The sequence below is a fragment of the Lontra canadensis genome, unplaced genomic scaffold (assembly GCF_010015895.1).
Source record: "Lontra canadensis isolate GAN:19392208 unplaced genomic scaffold, GSC_riverotter_1.0 scaffold34, whole genome shotgun sequence".
Lineage (NCBI taxonomy): Eukaryota > Metazoa > Chordata > Mammalia > Carnivora > Mustelidae > Lontra > Lontra canadensis.
The window spans coordinates 7,196,762-7,223,916 of record NW_022631028.1 but is presented as its reverse complement, the minus strand read 5'-3'; positions in this window follow the sequence as shown (position 1 = coordinate 7,223,916).

The window sequence follows — 27,155 nt, the reverse complement described above, 5'->3', positions numbered from 1 at the left end:
GCCTCTTTTCAGGAAAAAAAAGAAAAGGAAAGAAAAGAAAAGCCTCTTTGCCCTTCTCCTCCCCCCTTTTTTCCCCAGTCTTTGTGGGCAGTTTGGATATCTCCAGAGGTGTTTACATTTCAAAGACATGATAAGATTTACAACATCAAGAGAGAGAGAAAGAATGAAAGGTTTCTCCTAGGAGTTTTGGGGGGTAGAGTCTCCTATTCTTAGAAGTCTAAGGTAATTGCTATTTAAAATTGTCCTTTGTATCAGGGGTCAGAAGGCATGGGACATTCCATCTGTTTCCTCCTGGATAACCACAATATCCTCCTGTTTGTTTTCATCACTTTGCCATGGATTCTACCCCTTAGGTCTTTTTTTTTTTTTTTTTCTTTTTTTACTTCTTAGCATCTTAATCAGGCTTTGTCATAATTGCTCAGACCTTTATCCTAGGTGGCTCGAACCCTCCCAGCTTTGCAGAACCACACACTAAGGTCTCCAAATCCTCATCCTACTCCCCCATGCCATCTGCTGCCCCAGAAGCCAGCAGAGTAGGGAACACTCACCCGTCCTTCTCTAACCTTGGCTCTACTTCCAGCCTTCTTCCTAGAGCCTCTACTCGGGCATCAGCGGTCAGCCCACTGTGACGTGACAGCCATGTTTCCCTTGTCTTGGACCACCACAGACCAGCAGGTTCCCTCACCCAGCCAGCAAATCTGAAAAGTTTCTATAGAAGTTAACTGGGTTCAGTCACATATTACATCCAGGTATCTCAACATCACACTACTATCTCCAGGCTGTATTTTGGGGCAGCTTCTGGGATCAGGGAAGGCAAGTGGAATGAAAGCACAGTCCAAGGACACAGGACAGAGTGAGAAGCACCTGATTGCCCAGGGTCCAGCTGACACATAGACAGGCGGTCTCTTGATGACCTCCCCTGACAGAAGCTTATATAATATCTACATATGCTTATATAATATCTACATATGCTTTAGAGGGAAACTTCAATCATTGGAAATTTCTAGGCCTCTTAATTATAGGGGAGAAAAGATAGACCATACACTCATGGCTATAGCTTAGCACCTACATGAAAGCTTCAGGTGACTACCCCAGCACAGGAAAGGGGTATTTCGAACATTTTTATTATCGCCTGCTGTTGGTTAGACACATACTGTGGATGAAATTTTAGTATGTCCCCTCTTTTCGTGGCAAAATCCAATTAAGGCTTTCTTTGGAATGGGGGTAGGGCCACGTTTTGTGAGGCTTGATGCTTAAAACTTGGGAGAATCTTTTTAAGAATGAAAAATGCAAAAACATCTTAATTTTGCAATTTGGTAAAAACAAAAAACATTTTAACAGGTTGAAAGGGGCTCAGCACAAGAGAGAACCCCCAGAAGCCCAAGTTTCATCAGCTTCAAGGTAAATCATATCTGTTTGGGATACAATAGAACAAATTTTTCCTGCACTCTGTTGGTAGAGATCTAGACATCAAAGAGACAATGAACTTTACAGCTAATGAGAAGGGGTCCCGGCAGGGCATTTGCACATGCTAGCATTCTCCTTTGGTCTAAACAGTCCTGTCTTACAGGAAAAGGGCACAGCAAACTTGGCCGTCATGCTTTCGAACAGTACACAGCACATATTCTCATCTGACATATTAAGAAGTAAAATATGCTATGCCAAGAGGTATCTCAGACTTCACTGCAGGATTCTTCCCAAGGATTCCCCACAAAGGTGACATAATTGCACATAGTTATTCCAGCAAGTGCTTACAGCTAAATTATTCAGTGGGAGCTAAGACTCCAAATTTCAGTTTTGACTTACCCTACTGTTTTCATTTCTTCTTCAACATCTTTAATTTATGGTTGTCTGAAAATCTAATTAGTTATTAATCCTTAGGAATTATGTGCTACAAGCATGATAAGAAACCAAAGAAGACTAAAGGAAGGTGAAAGAAGAAGATTTAACTGAAAAATTTATTTATAATGAACTTCTATGTAGGTGGGGGCTTTGCTACAATTACCATAACTACAATTAAAAAATAAGACCCTTTTTTAGCTAAGTGATGGTGTCTCAGCACTTCCCTAAGGCTGTTTGGCAGCATAGTAGTTTCACACAGATATTTTGTGGAGAAAGCATTCTAAAAACCAGTGGTATAATATTACTCCTTCTTGGAGACTCATGGGGCATATTAAAGGCTCTGAGAAGTCCTGCAGTAAAAAAAAATCCTGCGCATAGGTTTAGCTCAGCATTTTCCAAACATATTAACTAAAGAAATCCACCTATTAATAAGGGGAAATATATCTGAAACACTGATTTAAGCATTTATTTAACATTTCGAAAGCATCATAGATGATGCACTTCCTTGGGTAATATAATTCTTTTAGATAGTTGCACAAGACAGTTTTTCAGAGAAAATCAAATGACCCACCCCATCTTTGCAACCACACTGCTTCAAATAGGAATCTGCACCAACACGGAGCATCCATCTGCTTTAGCTCACAGAACTAAGATTTGGAAATCTTTTCAACATGACATCCAACAGAAGATTTTGATTCTGCCACAGGGAAGTAGTGACACCCCCTCTCTTCTTATTTTTCTCTTTGTTTCATGGTATGCGACTTGCTCTTTCCTTCCGTGTATCCCATCTCTCTAAATATATATCTATGCTCTTATTATTTTTTTTTTCTGTTAACTGTTCTCAATCTGAGAACTGTAAAAGTGCTCATTTATTGATTGATGTGGCTAAGAATCTAAAAGAGGCACAGCTCTGGGGCTGCCTCATTCACATGATGCCACTTCTGCTTCTTCCAAGGGGACTCTACCTTTTTGTCACAATTTGGGCAAGCCAGGGGACATGGGATAGCTGCTGGCTTTCACAGGAAGCTACTCCCAAAATAATAAAGAAATTGTCAATCTACCTGGGTGGCTCAGTGGGTTAAACCTCTGCCTTCGGCTCAGGTCATGATCTCAGGGTCCTGGGATCAAGCCCAGCATAGGGCTCTCTGCTCAGCGGGGAGCCTGCTTCCCCCTTTCTCTCTGCCTGCCTTTGCCTACTTGTAATCTCTGTCTAATAAATAAATAAAATCTTTTAAAAAAATAAAGAAACCGCAACTTCCATATTAATTAGTTATATCTGACATTCGGTTGCACATTCATGGATTTTTCATAAAAAAACGGCCTTGACCTCTGAGAGGCAGAAACCCCTGCTCCTGGGGTAACAGGATTATCTTCATTCTAGGATAACTCATTCTACGCGAGCTGCTGAGAATAGAGAAGGGAATGCAACATTTATTCTGGGTATTATGGAATATTTTGCTTTTTGTGGTTCCTGCAAACTTTTCAAAAAGGACCACACCACTCCCTCCATTATGCGTACTCATAATCATCTTTTCCACTTAAAGAGTCATGTAAATTCTCCAACCTTCACTTCCCTCGCCTGGTTCATACAGATCACACTCAGATCTCATAGTTATAATAACGATGAAATGAAAAAGTGCACGGAATCACTTAGGAGAGGGGCGGACACATGGCAAATATACAATAAAGAATAATTATTTCAATCCAAAAGCATGAGGAGGACTCCAGTGGTTACTTTTCCCCACATTGTCAGAGTAAGAGGGACTTTGTAGGTGCAAATTTCAGTTTCGATGAACTTGGTGGAGGCTTTCTTTTGTAACATTTACATATAGTTGCCCCTCCCAATCTAATTAGTCATGAGTCCTTTGAAATTATGAGCTATAGCATGATAAGGAACCAAAGAAGGCTACAGAGAGGGAGAAAGACCAATAGTTAGCTATTAAATGTTCATTCATAATGAACTTGCATGTAGATAGGATCTAAGCCACAGTTGCCCTAAATTAGCAAGAAATTTGCATCACTAAGAACAGTCCTGCCATTTCCATTACGCAGAACCTGTTAGATTTATGTTTGAGTAAAATGGAGCTAAATTGGGCTAAAATCACATTTGGGGGCCTCACTATAAATTAGCCTGTGAAATCATTGAGATTGAGGTGAAATTTCCAAAAGCTTCGTCTTCATTGGGAAAATGAACAGACCAACAATTCCTGAGTGTTAGCTCCACCCCACTCCAATCTGTTACTTTTACGTCCAACGTCAAAGGCAAGCTCTCCTCATTCCAATTGTACCCTGAACACTCTCCCCCATAAAATACGGTTTAAAGGCCAGCTGCAGTGTGGAGCCTTTTCTCGGAGCCTACAGTTTCAAACAAACGACTGGGCAGAAGCCAGGATCTATATGGGCTCACGAAGACTGTAAAACATTTGGTGCCTAGTGGAAAAAGACGCCTGTGAGCTCTGCCAGACGTTTTCAGTTTTCTTGCACCTGTGCCAAGTGTTTTTCAGTTCCCCTACCCCTTTCTTTTGAAGGGGGGGGGAGCAAGGAGTGGAGAGATAAGCAAGCTTTCCGAGGGCATATGCCATAGGAATTGAAAAACTTGTTACCACCATTAGACACTCATTTCCTGCCCGGTCCCCTTTCTGAAGGCAAAATGAGGACTTCCAGCCAATCTTGGTACTGACATTCTGAGCGTTTGTGCCTACTTGACATTCATTCATCCCATCCTATATCCCCCTGGATTCTGAAGAACACCCTCCCCCCCCCAACCCTCCAACCCCGGCCCCCTCCCTGCAGTCTGTCTGAAACCTCTTTCTCGAACTCAGAGTTGAATCACCCCTGCCCATCACAGACACTAAATTGCCAATTATTTCAAGGAAATAATTTGCACGTTGAGACAGTTTGTAACATGCAAAAATATGTGTGGAAGAAAGTATATGTTTCTTAAAGCAAGAACACCCAAAATGTTTTCGGATGAAAGTGTGAAAATGTCTAAACATAGATGACATGATACAGATCATGAGAAAGTCAATTTGAAATTACCCTGGAACCTTGTGATAATGTTTTCAAAAGAAGGAGAATTCAGGGGAAGGGAGGTCCTTTCCGGGCCCTGCACAGTAGCATTGAATATAAAGAGTTCCACAATGGTGTGTTTATTCCTATGCACCGTTTCAGTGAATTCAGCAACTCTGAGTTCCCCCCTCCCCCATTTACAGATAAGTAAACTGAGGGTTAAGAAGATGAAGTGCATGAAGTCATACACCTAGGGAGCAGGGATTGGACTCGATCCCAGGTCTTGTCTCTGAGCTCTCACACACTGATAGGCTGGCCATGTTCCTCTCCATGAGAAGCCCCTTCAGCTCTTAGAGTTGTTGATGGAAGAAAAATCACACTTAGAGATTCATTCCTTTGGCTCAAACTTGTATCTCTGTTAAGATATAAATGTTCTCTCGAGACAAAATATACAGCTTCATAAACCACTTTTCTTACCAGGAATGAGAAAATTAAATCCTTTTCCCTGGGCATGTTTCACCAGATAGAGAGGGCAGATGCATCCCTGGGCTGCTGCAGATGGCAACAGAGCAAGAAGATGGCAGCTGCAGATGGGAAGATGGTGCCAAAGAAGGGTCTTAAAAACGTAAACTAAAACTTGTCACGTCTTTGCTTAATATCTTCAATGTTCACCCATTGTTCACTGATAAATTCCAAGTTCCTCACCATGACTCATGCCATGATTCTTGCACAGAGCTTCTAGCCTTAGCAATCCATTTCCCCCCAACACAAGGAGCTCTTTTCTACCACAGGCCATTTGCTTTGGCTGTTCGTTCAACCAGCTAACTCTGATTCACACTTCAGATCACAGATTATGGGTCTCTTTCCCTTGAAACCTCAATTAAATTAGGAGCCCTCTCCTTCTGTTTCTTAGCACCTTTCTTTTCCTTCATGACACTTAATTCAATTTGTAACTCCATTGGGGGCAGCAACAATATGTCTTATAGTCCCTAGTATGTAGACTCTGGTAAATAGTTCCTAGCCCAGAGTCAGAATAGATTTCATATTGTGTGAAAGAATGAATGGATACAGGGCAGCACAATCTACTCTCATATTCCCTGATTGTTCAGTGAGGAAAAGTACATCTTGGATGTTCAGCTAAGATCTTAAATGTTTGCTTGACTAGGCACTAATATAATTTTTTTTTTTTTTTTTTTTTTTTTTTTTTGGACACAGAGAGAGATCACAAGTAGGGAGAAATAGAGGAGGAAGCAGGCTCCCTGCTGAGCAGAGAGCCCAATGTGGGTTTCTATCCCAGGACCCCGAGACCATGACCCAAGCCGAAGGCAGCGGCTTAACTCACCGAACCACTTCAGACACCCTAGGCACTAATACAATTAAAGGAGATTCTTGCTTATGTGGGTCTATAAAAGAGACTCTGCCTTGTAAAAAGGTCTAGGGTCTTAGATAGCAATTCTATTTTTTTTAAAGATTTATTGATTTATTTTAGAGAGCAAGAAAGAGAGCATGAGTGGGTGAGGCAGAGGGAGAAGGAGAGAGAATTGCAAACAGGCTACATGTTAAATGCAGAGCCTGACCCGGGACTGAATCCCAAGACCCTGAGATCATGACGTGAGCCAAAATCCAAGAGTCAGATGCTTAACTGAAGAAACTACCCAGACATCCCTTAGGTATCTATTTTCTAAGGCCTAGGTGTGCTATACCTCTATATAATACCTACATATATATGTATTAGTACTTATGTTTGTGTTATATATACTGCCTATATATAGTACATGTATTATATAATATATAGGTAACAATGTGATTATTATTTCATTATTACTATCATTAGAGTGCTTATTATTTATTATTATTAGAGTGGTCCCCACTGGCCTGAAAATTTGCTACATACTAGACACTGCCTTGGGCAATTAATATGTATTTTTCAGTTCAAGTTTCATAGTAAATAAATAAATAAAATAAAAAGTTACCACTACCTTCATTTTACAGATGAAGAATTAAGACGGCATGATGAAGATATCTGACTGAGATCTCGTAGAGCCAGGATTAAAAGCTACATGTATTCCAAGTTATTTATCTTCAAGGACAACTGACTTCCAGTTCATTATTCCAAAGCAAAACAAAACCCCAAAATTAAACAACAAAAAATCTCCCTCTTTATCCATCTTTCCACTTCTTACACACACACACACACACACACACACACACACACGCACGCATCAAGCTTAAGTAAAACAGCAGAAATCTTTTCTCTGATGAGAGAAAAAGAAAAGCAGCAGGACAATGAAGGCCACAAGACCGGCAGAGCTGTCTGTGGGCATCCCGTTGCCTCATACAGACATCCCTCCGCTCAGGGAGTATTTAATGTGGTGCCCGAGTGGAGACAAATAGCGGTCAAGGGCAGCGGAATGGACAAGAAGCTGGCCTGCTCTTCCCCTGCAGCCTCCACGGCTCCTCCATCTTAGGCACCGTGATCCCACAAATGTCTCCATTTCCACACGTCTGACATTCACTCAACACACACCAGAAGCCGTTCATTGAGCACTGTGCTCCAGGGGCTGTTGAAGTGACTCAAAATTCGACTTCCTAAAAAGAGGAGGAGCAGAGGTTTCGGAAGGCAGAGGGAGAAGGAGGGAAAAGAAGAGAGAGAACTCCGTGGCTCTAGAATTCTGACAACCCTTCCAGCCTTGACGTTCTCAAATGTGGACTTGTTCAACCCTGGACACCTGGATCTGTCCGTCCTTAAAAGGGGGCTCACTCCCCAGGTGCGGTCGTCAAGAGATCGTGTTGATGTGTGATTCCAGAAGAAAAAAGCTTAAGCAGAAACTGCCCAATTAGCTGCGAAGTTCTTACTGTTGCTCCAGAAGCAACCAAAAAATCCTTTCTCCTAGTGAGGCATCTAATCATTCCTCAGGGCCCATGAGGGGAAAATTCTAAAGGCCCACCCAACGGTATGTGCAGAGCTAGAAACTCCCAGTGAAGACATCTTTCGCAGTGCCATGCCCCAGTTGCGAACCATTAGTCCCTTCTCAATTTAACATATTTTCCTGGGTTGTAGAGACTCTTCCACTAACAGGCAGAGGTGCATTAGTGGGAGATTTATGCTAATATCTCAGCAGTGGAAATCATGAGGCTTGCTATATTCTCATTCCATCCCAGACAAGTAGCCCGGGTACGTCCTTTAACAGGATTTCCAGGAAGGATGCTGTAGCTTAAGAAATGCTGATTTGCTGGCATTTATGTATTCCAGGAAGAGGGCTGTCTTAAGTGTATCAGAGCCTAGAGCAGAAAATTATTTTAATGCCCCCTCCTCCCTCCACACATCCCCAGCCTAAGAGAAGAGCAGAAAATATCCATTGGCTACTAAAATGCTGGCACTGGCGAGGGGCCTGGAACCGTCACGAAGAGCCCTCATGAGACAATAGGACAACCCTTCTGGAGAATGGGGGTGCTATACAACCCCAGCAACTGCTCCCAAGATGGCCCTGCCAGCATGTGTAACGGCCAACTGGTTCATCTTGCTAACTATAACGCTCAGCATATGGGGAGGGAGTGTTTATAGATATATACATACACCATACATTTTTCACAGCAAGTACATATAGAGACCATCCAACTGTATATTTTGCAGACATACAAACACGCACATATATTGTCCATATGTTCAGACAATTTCTAAGCTATATCATGAACAAATAAGGATCTCTTTTACAATAAAAGTTCCTAAAGGTACTGTAGTGGGCACTTTCGTGTGAGTATTTTAAAAATGAACAGAGGCGGGCTTGAATCCCAGCCTTACCTCTTCCAGCTATGGGACCTCTTCTATAAAATGGGAATAATACTGGGATCCTCCTCACAGGATACCTGGGAGGACTGCGTGGGATTATATATAATTATATATATGAAGCATGAAGCACGTTGTCTAGCGCAAGGTAAATTCTCAGCAAAGGTTAACATTATTAATAGCAGATGCCATAGCGGGTTGTGACCAGCAAAATCTTTCCAAACCAAAAGAAGTCAAAAAAAAAAAAGAAAAGAAAAGAAAAAGGCAAGAAACTATAGAGGGCTCATTGACAGCCTTCCACTTACTGCCTCTCCTCTCCTTCTCACCATACCCCAGACGCCCCCCTATCATTCTACTTACCCTACTGTAAGTCTCTCCCTTCATGAGTCCATGACCTTCTTGAAGTCAGGAACTAACAGTGTATTTTTCATCTTCGTTTTTCAGCTACAGGGTCAGAGATTGGATCATGGTAGGTACTCAATAAATACCGATGGAACAAACTACTATTATTAACAGATAACACCCCCTGGGCAGACAGATCTGTAAATGGGAAGCGTCATATGCAGTCATTCAAGGAGCCAGAAGAATGTGAATTATCACAGTAAAAGCTGATCTCCTAAACAAAGAAGTCCACATAAGGAAAAAAGAGTACAAAAGAAGACACATACTTTCTTCAGACATTTTCTTTCACTGAGACTATATAGATGTACATATTCTTTCTAATCTTTTAGGATAATGCCAAAGGACAAGAGGATATGTGATAAAGTCCAGCATCATTTTTCTTGCATACACCACCTCATTAACACATAATGGGATTGTTCAGCCTTAGCTCTTAAAGAGCTACAGACCCTTCAAAAAAACAACAAAACAAAACAAAACAAAAACCCGAATGAGGAATTCCTCTAGATATTCTATCTTGTGTTGTGGTGAATTTGGTGAATCCAAATTCTTACCTGAAATGTGAATCCTTAATGCACAGAGCTGTTATGGCTATGCTGAATTTGAGTCTTGGAACAGAGACAGAAAGATCTCTAAATGAAATGTGCTCTTGAATGGCAAACTAAAAATGCAACCTAATTAGCATGAGCAAAGGTGTTTTGGTGGCCTAATGTAAAGAGCAACTAGGAAAGGTCAGGACACCCCATTTTAAAAACTTACCTTTCTCCCAGGAGGACCCTGGTCCCAACTTAGTACCACCATCAAAGGGGATTTTTATGCTAAGATTTCCTTGTCATATCGTTATGCAATAGTCCTGAGAAGCTTACCATATGAAGTCACTCTAAGCCATTAACACCTCATCAGGAATTCATTACCCAGTGATTTGGCAGAATTTCTGGAGGAGACTGCAGAGACAGCGAGGTAAGACAAAGAATCAGTCCAAATCCTTAGATTAGATCTATGAAGTCACAGCCCACATTATTATTTTTTAGCGACATAGATCTGTGGACCTGGGTCAGCTTTCAAATACCCACTTCCCTAAGGAAAGGATTCCTTCTGATGCTCTCATACAGCTCACGTGATTCATGAGACTCAGGCGAAGTTTTAGGGCCAGAGTCTGAAGAGAATAAACCAATCACGGTGAGGCATTGCCCTCGTACCTCTGATTGGTCCATGGGTGGCCAAGTGACCTAAACTGAGCCAATCAGACTGAAAGGAAGAGGTCTTCGTTCTCACTTTCATGTGGCAGGAGTAAGGAAGTGAGGTGTCCCGGTTGCTACTGACAGCACCTGATGTCCATGATTAAATCAGTACCATACCCATGTTCATATCATTGGCAGAGAAGAGAGAAAAGAACCAAGATCTCTAATATTGTTAAACTAATGTGTCAATTAAAAAGCAAACCTATTCATCTCCAGATGTACTGTTAAGTGAGAGATAATTTTTTTAATAATTTTTATACTCCAGTCAATTAAATGCCAGCTTTTGTGATATAAAAGAAAAACTACTGCATTAAGTGTCCATATTGATTTCAATTTGAAAACATTAAAATGTATATGGGAAGGTGGGGGGGTAGTACTTATTAGAATTTGGGAAATAAGCTATAATACAAAAATAAGTTAGAATTGGCTTGGTTCATGGTTTTGAAATTAGAATGTCCACTTAGGATTTATGATCTATAATTAGAAGTGGTTCCAGTTCAGTGGTTATTCTTTCTTAGAGGGCCGCCTAAAAAAATCGTAGGCCCCACTGGTATTAATTGAGTAGATAATTGAAAGGATGGAAGATTAACCTTTTCTCAATTTTTCATTTGTAAGCATATGAATACAATAAAACTAGATCCTCTAAGAAAAATAGACTGTTGAGAAGACTTGGGAAAAAATTCTTTTTAGGTATCATGAAGTACCTCTAACTCATACAATTTTTTTTTTTTAAACTGATGTCTATTTACCTAAATCCAGAGTAATTAAACAGTTGTCCCCACTTCCAGGATTCTTGATTTCCACACCACATCTCACTTAGTACCTTTCTTCCCCATGCCTTCATGTGCATTCTATTTTGGGTGGACTTTGAGCTTAAGTTTCAATTGCTTTGGAAGGCTAAGAACACTCTTTTTTTTTCCCCTCCCTATTTAGCCACTTAAGCTCTTTTAAAGATACCAAAAAATGACTCAATTTCCCATTGAGACAAGGTGAAATAAAGGTTTCCTGGAGTAAAACGTTTCTCTTGTCACCATGCTTCATACTGTCTTACTAAATACTGTGGGGTAAGAGTGCTTCACTGAGGGGTGCCTGGGTGGCTCAGTGGGTTAAGCCTCTGCCTTCAGCTCAGGTTATGATCTCAAGGTCCTGGAATCGAGTCCCGCATCGGGCTCTCTGCTTGACAGGGAGCCTGCTTCCTCCTCTCTCTCTCTCTCTGCTTGCCTCTCTGCCTACTTGAGATTTCTCTCTGTCAAAAAAAAAAAAAAAAAAAAAAGTGCTTCACTGAAGCCCAAGAACAAATAACAAATCCATATAATCATCCAAAGATACGCCATTCAGTCAAAAAACTGGAAGCTCACACATCACTTAGGAAAAATACGAGAAATTACACTGAATGGGATGCTTCATGAAAAGAATGTTCAGCTAATCCAAGGGAGTATTTTATCCAGAGGTTCTCATTCCGAGTACCTCTCCTGGGGAGCTCATTTTTGTTTTGTCTCTTTTATCTTTTTTTTTTTTTTAATCAATCATTCTGAGTCCCCAGATGCACAGATAGGGGCACTGATAACATGGTAGGATACAGCTAGATCATGTCTCCATCACTTTAAATGCATAAAATTTTTTCTCATGCTGAAAAGTTAATAAATAGCACCTTTGGGAGAAGACGTTAAGACTCTTTAAGGGAAAGCAACCCTATTTTTTTTTTTTAATCATCTTCAGGGAACAAAACCAAATAGGGACACGGTTTTTACCTAGCTAATGTAATTAAGACAGTGGAAAACAAATGCGGCAGAATTTCAAGAAGTACTAAGTTTTGTCATTTTGGCACACAATCACTGTAATCCAACAACAACTCAAAGAAAAGTGTTTAAAAAAGATTTTGCAAGAACTATCCTGTTTGAGCATATATGAATTCTATTATTTATTGAAAGCATGTGTTAACAGTAGTAGTGGGGGGAGGGATGTTGAGGATAATATGATGCCCGCAAAGGTGACTTACCAGTTACCATATAGACTTGCTTTTTTAGTGAAAGTGGATTTTGTTTTTTACTACTGTGAAAAACCTGGGCAAGTTTTACCCCATTTCTTGAAATATTCAAAATATTAAAAATGGATTTAGATAAGGCAGAACAAATAGGTGGTATTTGATATGTTGTTTTAAGAATTAATCTGAATTGATCAGTGTAGCACCACGTCAGCCACATGACAAAGAGAAGAGAGACTATTTTAAAGGGAATTCATGCTGAAAAATAAATGGTTGAGGAAACAGTAGCTTGCATTACAATCTATTAAACTCTCAAAGCATTAATACAATAGGGTAATAATAACTCCATAAATCTAAATTTAGGCCATTTATATTTATCCAAGAAGAAAAATGCGATAGGCTGTTAGTGGTTAAGTGTGCGAGCAATAATTTATATATCCTCCTAATCCCTGCGTGGCGCTGGATCATCTTACGTAGATGGTTTCAACGTCTTCAGTAGGAGAGAACCAATATGAGATTAGTTCTGGAGGATGCAATGAGGCACACTTAACTAAGAGAAGAAAATTCTTGGAAAACTAAAGTTCCAAGAAAGAAGCAAATAACTGAGTTGTAAAACTAATATTTGCCCTAAACCAATGTCTTTTCAAGATAAACAGATAAATAACCCTTACGGAAAATGTATCTCCTTGATATCATTTTCTTCCTTAAATTAAATATTCAAAGAATGAAAGAAAGAGAGAGAGAGAGAGAGAAAGGAAGGAAGGAAGGAAGGAAGGAAGGGAAAAGAGAAAAGAGAAGAGAAGAGGAAAGGAAAGAAAAGAAAACAAACAAAAAAAGAAAGAAAGAAAGAAAGAAAGAAAGAAAGAAAGAAAGAAAGAAAGAAAGAACGAACTCAGATCTTGGAAATGAGTCCAGCTGAAAATTCTGAAATTCCCAGGTTCTCATTCGGTTGTGGTCAGCTATGAGAAATAGTGGTGCTGCATTAGCTTTTAGGGAAAATATCATTATCTTTGTAAAGGGCTCGTCCTAGGGTGTTGCCCATCCCGCTGTCCTTAGCTCCTCCCACTTGTTGTTTAAGTTACCCCTTATGTGAGCTTCCAAATGGCCAAAGCCACCCCTAACCCAAACATGGGACTGGCATCTCACAAGAAACTTGCTGCTATTAGATAGAATCTCTTCAACTCAAATAATATAAACAAGCATGCCTAAGCAAACTAGTGTAATGAACTTTTTACCCCTTTAAATAATGTGCAAAAGCTGGCTGGAACAGTTTCTTAAAGGCACTGAATTTCCACAGACTTAAAATGAAGCTTTGTTTTCTCTTTCTCATGGATGCAGGTGGGACCATAAACTTTCTAGCATGACCCAGGGAACTCCCCATGGCTAACATGAGACTGTCACCTAAAAAGAAAAAGACCACTCGTGAAACAAAGTCACACCTTGGGGAGGAAAATCTGTTTGGGTTCCAGTAACTAACAAGCCTTTAAGGAATTTAAAAATATTGAACCTGGCCTGTGGTTACCCATTGAATGAAAGCACAAGATGTAAAATATGAAACTTAATTGAACAAAGCTTAATAGAAAGTTCTCTGTAAAGGGAAGCATATTTCTAAAGGATCAGATCAGCTGTCCAGATGAAATCATCATGGTTGCAGTACTATCTCCTTATTAGCTTACTTTCCAGAGAAAAATGATCACATCACTGCTGACTTTTCAAATCAGTTATCTGCACAAACCAAATCACTTCCAATTTAACCTTGAAATATGGAAACCTGCGACCTGAAGCTTCTTCAACTTAATGCTCTCTCTCCTTCTTTAACATAGCAGGTGTTTTCCTAAAACTCATGGAGGGGGGTGGTTTTAGGGTAGTTCATTCATTTTTAATATCCAGTGATTCTTATTTAGATTTTGTGTCTTAAAAAGAGTTACAGAAGGTTTAAAGGACAATCGACATATCCCTAAATACACCACATGAAAGTTACAGTAGAGGAATATAAACAACTTTCTATTTTTTTTTAATGAAGATTATTCATATTGGGGTAAAAAAATATTGGGAGTAAAACTCCCACAAAAGACTATGCCTTTTAAGTTACACCAATGTCTGGATATTTGGTGCCTTTTCAAGATTATTTCAGCCAAAACTAACACTCAGATTTTCCATTTTCTGCAGCACACGTTTTGAAAATATATTTTTATTTATAGCATTCTACATAAAACCTGTAAGTGCTTCGAAGACTATGGGTTTGCTATGTCTGAAGACTTTTCTTAAAACTTCCATTCAAAATATCTTCCAGGAGAAATATATGACAATGGAGTTAAGCTTTAGCTAACCTAGACATAACTCTTAGGTACTCCCAGATTTACTAGTGATCATTCTCCACACTTGTCTATCTCTGACACTTTGATATACAAATTTCACTTTTAAAATGATGATGTTCGGAGAGTCTCCTGAAAGAAGAGTCTGCTTAATTTGTGAGAAAAAGAATATAGAGAAAAAATAATATGGGAAAAAATTTTAATGTGTATTTTCTGGACAGCAAGAAAGTAGGTAGTTATTTCTGGAACTCTTGCACTGCATTAAAATATCACAGAGCCGAATTCTGCCCTCCAATGATTATCCTTAAAGTTACTTGAGTCCATATGTTTCTAGAAGCTGAATATTTTTCATTGCATTTCAAGGTCTATCTTGCTGTTATTACACAGACAGAATGTCTATATAATTGAATTTTTGTTTGTGTAAGGACAGTGATTTAAATATTTCCTGAAGCGAAATGTGGTCAAAGACTGTAGAGAATTAGGGTTAGTGGAAAATAAATTGCAGATCACCAAAACGTCTCTTTACTTTGCTAATTTTTCCTACAAGGTTTCTCCATCCACTTAGGAAACTCCAAGAAGACTTGTGAGAACACAACGTAATGTTTAGAGAATTATTATGTGTAGCTATCTCTGAAAAAAATTGACAATGGCCTTTACAATTTCCTTAAAAAAAAAAAATGTTGTCTCTGTTTAGCTGGTGACTAAAATACAAATGTCTATGAAAAACACCATAAATGTAAAATAAGGAAAAGGAAAATCTACACAGCAAGTGATTCTGCTTAAAATTGTTATTCTTAAAGTCTGGTTGCCAATTTAATACCATATGGCCATTAATTGTGCAGTATAACGTAAAATATTATGTGCTTTTCTGTATAATTAATGAATCTTGAGTTGAAAAATTTAAAAGAGACAAAAAATTATTCCGCCAGATTCCAGACATTCAGGAACCTGTACGTAAAATCACAAATCTTCTTTTTAAGGTTTCTGAACATTTGTCATTTTTCCTGTAAAGCTATATTCATCTTCATACCAAAAGTACCTGTTTCACTTTTCAGATAATAAGGGGGAAAAAACTCTCCTACATCTGCACAAAATATGTCTATCCTCATTAGATCCATTTTCTCAATTAAATTCAAGTTTCTCTGTCCAAAAGGCATAAATCTGGGTATTGATTTAACTATAAAATCATGAAACTCCCGGTAGTCTTCTAAAACCATTTTACTTGGATGAGCATATAAGCTTTTAAAATATCAAGTTATTCCAGTATTTAATACACATAACTGCTTCCAGAGGGCTAGAGGCAATAAGGCACAGCTGCCCATTCCATTTGAAGAACTACGACTCGACTACTAGCCAGTGTCTTGCTACTTTCTGGGGATTTTTTTTTTTTTTAAGCGTTTGCTTCTATTTTATTCAGCATGAGTTTGATACCTTCTGAACATGAACCATATCACCAGCAGCCAAAATCAATAACCTATCTAATCAAGGCCCTATAAACTAACAACAGACCCTCGGTGCTCTGTTCCTATAAAATGTAGTTCATTCTAAGTCTTTCCTTCCAAGCCAGTCTAACTTTAAATTTATTATCCTCTTCTGACAAGGTTAGAGCATTGTCTACTCAGAGTTCTAGAAAGACCCTTTCGGAGAGCAAATCAATTACCTCTTGCAAGGAAAAAAAAAGAAAAGACCTCTCTAAACTCTCCTTGAAATCTTTTTATTTAGCTTCAATTTTCTTTTGAGAGCAAGGAATCTTCGCCGTGAAGACTTCCTCCAACAACCAGCTACTCCTTTTCACATAAAAGTCATGTGTAAATATTTCCTAGGCATGACTCGCACGTGAATTGCACAATATGAAAAAGAGATGTTAAAGAAATATTTCCCTAAATCGTACCAAATATGAAATACAAACATTTCCTTAAATCCATGAAGTTTTGAAGTATAAGCCACAAATTCTCCTTGTATAAAAACTCATATGCTTTTTCGATATCCTGTGAGCTGTGGCTGAATAGCCTTTGCTCGATGGCTTCAGAGTGTATTTGATACTTATGTTTATTTTAAGCTTCTTCAACTGATGTTTTCCATCTTAAAAACGGAGAAGGATTTGTGCCCTGAAAGATTATTCATAGGTAGCAATATAAGCCAAACCAAAAGTTTATCCAAACTTCTTTTCTCCCCTAGATCTGTGACATTAAACACATGTGTGTAAAACCACTTTTCATGATAGCAATTTTCCTTTTATATTTTAGTTGTTTTTTTAATAATTTTTTTTCAGATTTTATTTATTTATTTGACACAGAGAGAGAGATCACAAGTAGGCAGGGAGGCAGGCAGAGAGAGAGGAGGAAGCAGGCTCCCCGCTGAGCAGAGAGCCCGATGTGGGGCTCGATCCCAGGACCGTGAGATCATGACCAGAGCCGAAGGCAGAGGCTTTAACCCACTAAGCCACCCAAGCGCCCCATATTTTAGTTGTTTAATGAGCCTTTCTCCCCAGCTGGATTCTGAGCTCTTTCTGGACAGGGAACTTGACACCTTCATGTTGTTGCTGTAAGATTTCCTTGGAGTAGAAGGGATCCCAGTACAGCCAGGGATAAATACACAGCTATTGAACTGGATAGAAACCAGCAAACACAGACAACAGCTGGAGAATTTGAACTAAGTATCACCAAGAACACTAGTGTGAGCTGCACATGTAACCTATTGCTTCTTGGTAAAATATTATCAACAACCCCCTTTAGGAAATGAAAACTCAGGGTAAGCGTAATAAGTAAGAAATAAGCTAATAAGTTGATGGACAAGCAGAAATGTTACTATCTATTGAGAACACTCCTAAGTAAACCTAATATCATAAAGGGGCCATAAATAAGGATTGATATGGAAACGTTGGTGCTGATGTTGGCTACCAATGCTAAGTCTAATGGAGTTCTTATCTGCCCTCACTGATCTCACCAGCTTGGGTTTTTGTTTGTTTGTTTGGTTGGTTGGTTGGTTTGGTTTGGTTTTGCATTCTTTTAGGATCTACTGATAGCCCCTATTTCAAAGAGCTAATCTCTTTCGCTGCTTTGTTTACTGGCTTTGCATCCATTCTCAGCTTTAGCGCCAAGGCAAGCTTTCATTGAAAACTCACTGTGATCCAATTTATTATAAGCATAAGACTCTTACTGATGGTGCAAGTTCCGTGTGCCGTTTTGCTGTTTTTCTTTAAAAGGTGCCACCTCTGACCCACGTTCCATTGGTTATGACTTGTTTTCCAATAGGGGTTATGGATGGTCCCTATCGGCCACCCCTCTTTCCTGTAATTCCCTTGGGATCAACCACACACTCATTTAAGATAGCCGCTGGAGGAAGGAGGGGATCTGTGACCCAGAAATATTGAAGTTCACTAGTCTGGATGATCATTGACCCTATGCCCTTGAACCCTTCAAGCCTGTTAACCAATGCTCTAATCAAGATACTCCGAGAGGACTAGGAAAGCATGAGGAGATGATTCTTTGCCCTTGGATTCCGAATATATGAGCTTTTTGCTGAGTGCATTTTGAGCACAGACACAATGCTGTATTTTTCATTCCTTAAAACTGTTTCTGGGACAGCGGTTCCCTGTGAGGGTGGCTCTCTGTGATTCAAAATCATCGTCTTTTTCACATTCGGATATAATCCAAAATCAATAGATTTAGCTACTCTCCTTACAAGCTGTTCAAATGATCCTTCAAATGCAGTGATGACATTAGTAGCACCTGCGGTGACCACAGGCTCCTTCCAGCACGAAGCCTATCAGTGTAGCCATCTCCAGGGAAGCCCATTACCATGAAAGATTTAACAGCTAGAGTTTCACGATGCAGTCAGTGCTGATGATCATCTGGCTCTGTGATGCCCATTTGCTCCTGTAACATGCTTTATGCTGGCAAGAAAGCTGATGCATTTCATTAACCAAATATCCAAGAGATAGAGATCTCCCACTAGGAGAAATTCCAGAGTTTCCTAAGAGGAAGCTTGAAAGGAGTACACTGACCATGTTTTTCTCAGTTCAGTCTTTCGGTCACCATGTTCTCATGGTTCTCTCTAGCATCTTGCTAGATTTGTACTGTCCAAAATATATTGCTGACCATGTCCAAAGGCGGCGAAAATATAGACGCAGTTGCAATGTGAAACATATAACATTAAAGCATGGTCTTTATTTTCACTTAGAACGTTCTGCTAAAAGATCATCTATTTAGAAGATGCCTGAATTCTGTTCGTGTTATTTAAATGCAAAAATCATTGACTATATATTCTGTACCTGTTACTACAAGGCAAATAACAAGCCATGTATGTTTCCCTTGATTTGCTTATTTAATATTTGTTAGCTAACTACAATTGAATATGCATGTATATAGAACTGTGCTGTCCAATATGGTGACCCCTAGCCACATGTGACTTCCGAGCACTTAGAAGGTGGCTATTCCAAATAGAGATAGGCTATATGTGGTAAATACACACTGCATTTCAAAAACTAAAAACAAACAAATTTTTTAAAAGGAGAATTTTATCTTGATTACATGTTGAAATGATATTTTAGATATATAAATATACTTTAAATAAAATATAGTATTAAAAATAATTTTACTTTTTTTACCTCTTCAATGTAACTACTAAAAAATTTTAGATTATGTATATAGTTCACGTTTGAAGCTTGCCTTATGTTTGTGTTGAACAGAACTGATTTAGAAGAGAAAGCTAGTTTCAGAGGTCAACTAATGCAAATAATATCACTGAAATGCAATCATTTCTAGCCATACCCATTTCCAATATTCTCTTTCCTGGAGGTGAAAGAAGAAGAAATCTAAGATGTTTATTGTATAAAACTATGGATCACAATGATTTAGAATTATCTAAACTTTTTTTTCAAGGCAAGTATTCGATGTTGAACATTCTTATTTTTTTTTTAAGATTTTATTTATTTAACGGAGAGAAACACAGCAAGAGAAAGAATACAAGCAGAGGGAGTGAGAGAAAGAGAAGCAGGCTTCCCGCTGAGCAGGGAGCCCAATGTGGGTCTCGATCCCAGGATCCTGGGATCATGACCTGAGCTGAAGGTAGACACTTAATGACTGAGCCACCCAGGTGCCCCTCAGTGTTGAACATTCTAAAAGAAAAATTGCCATTTCTTAAATTGCCCCAGTTGATTTGGACAAGTTTAGAATAGAAGGGAATTTCCTTATCACGATAAAAGACATCTATGAGAAACCTACAATGAATATCCTACTTGACTGAAGGTGGTACCCTAAGATTAGGAACAAGGTACAAATGCCTTCTTGCAACTTTTCAATGTTGTTCTGCAAGTGCTTGCCCACACAATCAGTCAAGAAAAAGAAGTAAGAGCCATCCAGATCAGGAAGAAGTAAAACTCTCTGTATTTGCAGATGCCATGTCCTATATGTAAAAAATCTTAAGGAATACACACACACACACACACACACACACACACACACACATTAAAACTAACAAGTAATAGGAAGGTCAAAGGATTTAAGATTAATATAAAAACATCGACTATATTTCTATATACAATGAACAACCCAAAATAGAATTATACTTTCACAGTAACGTCAAACATAAACAAATAAAATCCTTAGGAATAACTTTGATTAAAAAATGTCCAGAGAAAATTACAAAACATTGCTGAAGAAGATCTAAATAAGCGGAAAGATGTTGCATGTTCATGGACCAGAATACTCAATATTGTTAAGATAGGAATTATCCTCAAACTGACAAATGGATTCAATGCAATCTCTCTCAAATTTCCATCAGACTCTTTTTGGTCTTGTTTTTCAAAAATCAACAAGCTGATTCTAAAACCTATTGGAAATGGAAAAGATCTAGAATAGCCAAAGCAATTTTGGAAAAGAACAAAGTTGGAGAACTTTCTCTTCCCGATTTCAAAATTTACTATAAAGCCACAGGAATTAAGACAATGTGGTATTGGCATAAATATAGACATGGAGGTCAGCAGAGCACAGCTGGGATCAGAAATAAATCCCTATATTTATGGTCAATTGGTATTCAAAACCCACATTAAGGAAATTCACTGAAGGAATAATAGCCTTTTAAACAAATGATACTGGTACAATACACAATCTATGTGCAAAAAAAAAAAATTAAAAAAGGAAGAAAATAGACCCTTACCTCAGAGCATACACAAAAATTAACTGAAAATATATCACAGATTTAAAAAGAAGAGGTAAACAACACAACTTTTAGAAGAAAACAGAAAAATCTTCAAGACCTTCAAAGATGTATTATGTATGATATCAAAAGATTGATTCATTAAAAAAGTTGTCAAATGAAAATTTGTCATGAAAATTCAATATCTTTATACTTCTAGAAGCATCATTAAGAACATCAAAAGATGAACAACAGACTGGGATAAAGTATTTGCAAAACACGTATCTGACAGAGTATTTGAATTCAGAACATGGGAAGAACTCCTACATCTCAACAATAAGACAAACAATCCAATTAAAAGTGGGCCAAAGAGGGTGCCTCGGTGGCTCAGTGGGTTAAAGACCCTGCCTTCGGCTCAGGTCATGATCCCAGGGTCCTGGGATCGAGCCCCACGTCAGGCTCTCTGCTCAGCGGGGAGCCTGCTTCCTCCTCGCTCTTTGCCTGCCTCTCTGCCTGCTTGTGATCTCTGTCTGTCAAATAAATAAGTAAAATCTTTAAATAAATAAATAAAATAAAAGTGAGCCAAGGATTTCTAGAGACATCCCACCAAAGAAGATACACAAGGTGGTCTAATAAAGCACATGAAATGTTGCTCAACATCATGACTCATAAGAAAAATACAAATAGAAACCAAAAGTACTTGCGATTTTACACTCACTGGAAAAGCTATAATAAAAAAGAGAGTCAATAACAGGTACTGCAAAGATGTGGAGAAACTGGAACCCTAAGACGTTGCTAGTAGCGATGTAAAATGTCACTTTGGAAAACTGTTTAGAAGCACCTCAAAATGCTGACATAACCCTATAACCTAGCAATTCCACTACTAGGTATAAATCCAAGAGAAATGAAAACATATGTCCCCACAAAGACTTAGACAGGAATGCTCTTATTGGCATTATTTATAATAACCAAAAATTGAAAACAATCTAAGTGTCCATTAGCTGATGAATGATATGCAAAATGTGGTGTATCCTTATAGTAAAATAATATTCAGCAATTAAAAAAAAGGCATTAACTATGAATTCATGTCCCAACACCGGTGAATCTTAAAAGCATGTTCCGTGAAATCCGAAGTCTGACACAAACACTACATATTATTATATTATATAATTCCATTTATAGGAAATGTCCAGGAAAGCCATGAAAACAGAAAGTAGATTAGAAGTTGCTAGGAAAGGGAGTAGGAACAGGAAAGGGCTTAAAAGTGAATGCATGTGAAGTATCATATTGCAATGATAAAGATATTCTAAAACTGCTTTAGAGGGGTAGCTGCCCAACTTGGTAAGTTTACTAAAAATGTGGGAATTGTACACAGCAAATGGGTGAATTCCAATATGCCAAATAAAGGCATTTTTGGTTTTTTTCCCTAAAACACCAAACAGACAAAAACTTACAATCTGGCATTTAAGACCCTATGAAGTCAGATGTCCTCACACCCAGAATTAAAAAAAAAAAAAATGATGAACTATGAGCATAGAAAAGTGTGAACCCTAGAGGCAAACACATCAGGCTGCAAATCTGATTCTATTACTTAACAGCTGTGTGTCTTGGGTGAGTGACTTGACCTCTCTGAGGTTTACAATCCTTGCCTGTCAAAAGGGTCAATAATAGCATCGCTACACAAGATCATCCCAAGAAGTGGAAGCTGGGAATGCAAAACACCCAGCCAATCTAAGCAGCGTAAATGCTCACTGACTGGTAGCTGGAATTCTTAGCTACATTTCCAAACTACTTCCAGCCTTTTCCAAAATGCTCTGGCTCTTTTGGGTAAACTGTTGGTCCTAGGCATTCCTGATTTGGCATATTGTACTATCATTCTCTTCACCTAAAGATCTCTACCCATCTTGCCTACCAAAACAACTCATTCTTCAAGATCCATTCATCTTACTAGAGCACGCCTTTCCACGAGGGATGCTCGTGGAAAAGTCTAAACTCTTCTACGAATTACTGTATAACGTCACTCATGTGATTTATAAGCACACGATACATCATTGCCATCTACCTTTCCTTGAGTGTATAATTTGTGCAATATGGTTTCATAGTCTCCACTGCCTGAGGCCACGGAAGATATCAAATCCCAGAACTCTTGACTTGGGAGCTCGAATGCAACTTCTAAGTCCTTCTTTAGCATCCTTCCAGGTAACCAGGGTGGTCTGAGAGATATTTACTGACAGATATTCCTGGATCGAGATTAAATCTTTGCAGAAATATATTTACATAGAGAAATATTCTGTGATTTTGGAATGGATAAATAAAAATGTTTAGGAAAAAGTAAAAAGGATCTTGGAATGGATAAACAAAAATGTTTAGGAAAAGGTAAAAGTACTATAAAACGCATATTAAAATTTTAGCCAAGCAATCAATATCTTCTTTGGCTGCGAGACAAAAAGATACCCAAGCCCATGTCTCTTTATCCTGCTTTCTAAAGGCTTAAGCAATTAAGACTAGTGGAAATGAACTCAGTGGGAATAGGCAAGAAAATAAATTTCAGTGCGTTAAATCTCTAATTCGTAAAGAAATTCTGAGCCCTCTCTTCTTGAACTTTCTGAATATACTGCAAACAAGCAACAGTGTTTTTGTGAATTAAACAATGCATTACTGTATTAATCTTCCCTATTAAGGACTTAGCAACACTCCGTTTCTTAAAATAGAAATATACAGTATAAGAAACGTTTCCTTATTTTACCTCCTATAGTTCTTTCAAATGAAAAAATCAGACATTTTGCAGGAGTTTAGACATCAAAATTTCAACCAAAAGACCTGTCTTTATCAAAGGAAATAACTGCTCTCTCTTGCTAAGATTTTTATTCTTCAGACAATTTCTAAATTGCCCCCTTCCTTTTTTAAAATACCTTACAACAGATAACGACCTACATCATTCCCTTTTTTTTTTGGTCACTTTTGATGGGCTCTTCACTTTTCTGCTTCATTCATTTGTCTTATCTCTATCAAAGTATTAGTTGTTGAAAAACTGGATAAAACTTCATGGTGGCTTGGTTGGAGTTTGGGAACAGCATCTTCCTGGCCTTGAGTCAACACGATGAGTGTGACCTTAGATGAGAGCCTCAAAATACAGGGAGATCAAAACACCCCCTCCATGTACCACAAAGGTATTTTGGGAGAACAACTGAGACTACAAATATGAATACACAATGATTTAGGATAAAACTCAAGATCGTCATCACGTTCATTACATTCTTCCTTGGCTCTGAATGGCCAGACCCACCAGAGACAAATCCTCATCTCCCATTTGTCCCATGAAGTTCAAAGGCATGTTGGTTAGTAAATTTCATCTTTTCTTATTCATGAAGCTGACGGATGGTCTTCCTAAATTAAACTTGGATCTTTCTGTTTGAAAGGAAGGAGATATTTGGGACAGAGGTTTAATGTTGAGTTGTGGCTCCCACACTTTGAGCTCTGAGCAAATGTCTCCAACTCTGGTCAGGGTCCCCATCTGCAAAATGGGAGTGAACAGCCAAGCTTATAAAACCCTTTTGTGCTGCTCAGATGCAAATGCTCATTAAATATTTAGTAAGTCTGTTTCAAAAAGATGCATGTTCAATATTTGAGGAGCTCTAACACCTATCAGCTCTATTCCTTATTCCACTGTATACTTCTCGCAGAGCTCTCCACTGCCCTCCATCTGTACCAAGAACTGAATTTTCAAAACAGAGTGGTTTTGTAGGAATAGAGGAGAGGGCAGGGAGAGAGATACTGATTTACAAATATACCAAAGCTGAAAGCAGATTTCCCAAATATCTTGCCTATTATTATAGCAAAATATGGGTAAAAAGAAGGCTTCATTACTGCCCAAGCCAATTTGACTTGTGCAGAGCTAATTAAACATGTCTTAAGTATATAAAATATATCATCCCCAGATAACAGCATAATGTTAAGTTCTTCATCTTATTAACAGCTTGCATTAATGCTTCTTCCACATAAATTTTATACCCAGACAGGTACGATTTGAGACACCTCACAATAGGACTGACCTAAATTAGGGTGACAGAAGCAAAAGATGGATCGCCAGTGCCTGTCTCAATGAGAAGAGGAACGAGGATTGAATCTTCCATTATTGCCCATTTCTAATGTGCTAACACTATCTTCTGAAAAAGCTTACTTCCTCTGGCCTTGGGACCCCCGGGAGCTCTGCAGAGAGGGAAGTGATTTCACAATCCCGAGGGATAAACCCCAAACCCCAAAGTCATAAAATCAATACCAAAGGGCCCACTGAAACTTCACACTTGACAAAAGAGGAATACAAAACAGAGACAGGTGGCACGTCTACAGGTATGTGCACTGATCGCTTAGCATTGCGTTCTGGGAGAAAAGAAAGTGCATAGAATATAAGGAAGAGGGCCACCAGGACCTACTTGAACACTACAAATAAAAACAAAGAAAATTTTAAGAATTAATCAAAAAATTCTATCAGTTGATCTGATTGGTCCACGCTTTCATATCTTCTACTACGTATTTGACTGTCTTAAAACATTCTTCTGGTTCGTGACACCCCCTATCCTTTGGATCTGGTGTCCCCAGTGCATCATTCCCCTAGCCTATATTTAAATGCCCCTTTTGATGCAAACTTTCCCCCTTTGGGGTGCCGCCTCGCCACAGAATCAAAGGTGAAGCCAAAGGCAACAAGAGAACCATGACTCCCCATAAGATTCTACAAAACAGCTGGCAACCAAGACCTTTATCACCTTAACTTGCTTAAAACAAGCTCTGCTTCTATGACTCCCTGAAACCTGCATGATTTCCCCACTGCTAAATAAATCAAGGCCAAACTCCTTCAAAGAGACAGCTAGTCAAGGCCATTCCCTCAAGGACCAAGGCTCATTTTCTCTTATTTTCCTATATTCTATTCCACAAGTTCTCAGCCTGACTGGCCTCATGTAAGGAGCGTTAAAACACCGTGAGCCCTCAGATGCCCCCTCAGGCCAATTTAAGTATAGTCTCTTATGGATGAGATGGGAACGTGAGAGAAAATATATAGTGAGTGAGGGCACAGCCTCTGGAACCAGACAGCCTGGGCTTAACACTTGGCCACACTATTTGTTGTAGGATCAGGGACAAGTTGCTTAAGCTTCTTGTGCCTCAGATCACTCTCTATAAAATGAGGAAAATCATAGGCCACTTTTGTTAGGTTATTATAAGAATAAAAAAAAAAAGAATACATGCAGAGCACATAGAATTATCCCTCGCACATAAATAGCCCTAAGCAGTGCTGCTATTATTACTATGGTTGAAGACGTAAGGCAGGGATATGTCTGTAAGGACTAATATGTTTTCCCTGATTTAAATTTAATTCATTGTTTCAAATAGCCCCTGAAACAGCCTTTAAAAAGCCCATTTCAAGGAGTGTTTTGGTATCACAAAAGCATCACTGTTTTCGGTGTTTTCACTGAAAACAAACATCTTGAAAAAAATCATGGGATGCGTAAAACTTCGAGATATGATGCTAAGGGAAATAAGCCAGACACAAAAGGACAAATGCTGGATGATTCCACTGATATGACGTAATTAGAGTGGTCAAACGTGGAGAGACATAAAGTAAAACTGTGGTTGTGAGAGGCTGGGGGTGGTGGGGAGTCGTTGGGAGTTGCTGTTTGATGAACGCAGAGTTTCAGTTTGGGGAGATAGAAAAGCTCTGTAATTGGATGGTGCTGATGGTTGCACAGTAGTGTGAGTGTACTTAATGTCACTGAACTGTATGCTTAACATGGTTCCAATGGTAAATTCCATGTTATGATATTTAACTACAATAAAAACATGTTAAGAGGAAAAAAATTCACAGGAATATAGAATGTACATTGCTTTCCTTAATTATAAGATTACCTTCAATCTATTAAAAACCCATTTGTATTCTTTTTTCTCTTTCGTGTTCCCTGGGCCATTATTTCAATAACTTTATCTTTTTTCATTAATTTATGACCTCACTTTTAATAGGTACAATGGGAAATTGACCCAACCACAAAAATATTTCTCCATGATATCCTTTGCAGTGAATTGGAGCTATAGAAAATGCCCTGTGACTTCCAGGGTTTCCCCAAACAAAAAAATCCTGAGCATTAATGGGTAAATTTTCACTGACATTGTACAGTTTCTGTAGAGTTGACATTTGATTGATGCTGTGACAGCTTTTTCAAACCTTATATACTGTTAGTGCAACCATATTAGAGACTGCTCTTGACTTTGTAAAGTCATTTAAAAAAAAAAAAAACAGGGGTAGGGTGAGGATTAAAAAAAATACTTCATTGACATCCCAAGGGCACTTACGTTGACAGAATAATGGCCCTCATTTTGGGATCATTTCCTTGGAAGAAAATGTGTGTGCATGTGTGCGTGTGTGTGTGTGTGTGTGTGTGTGTGTGTTTACA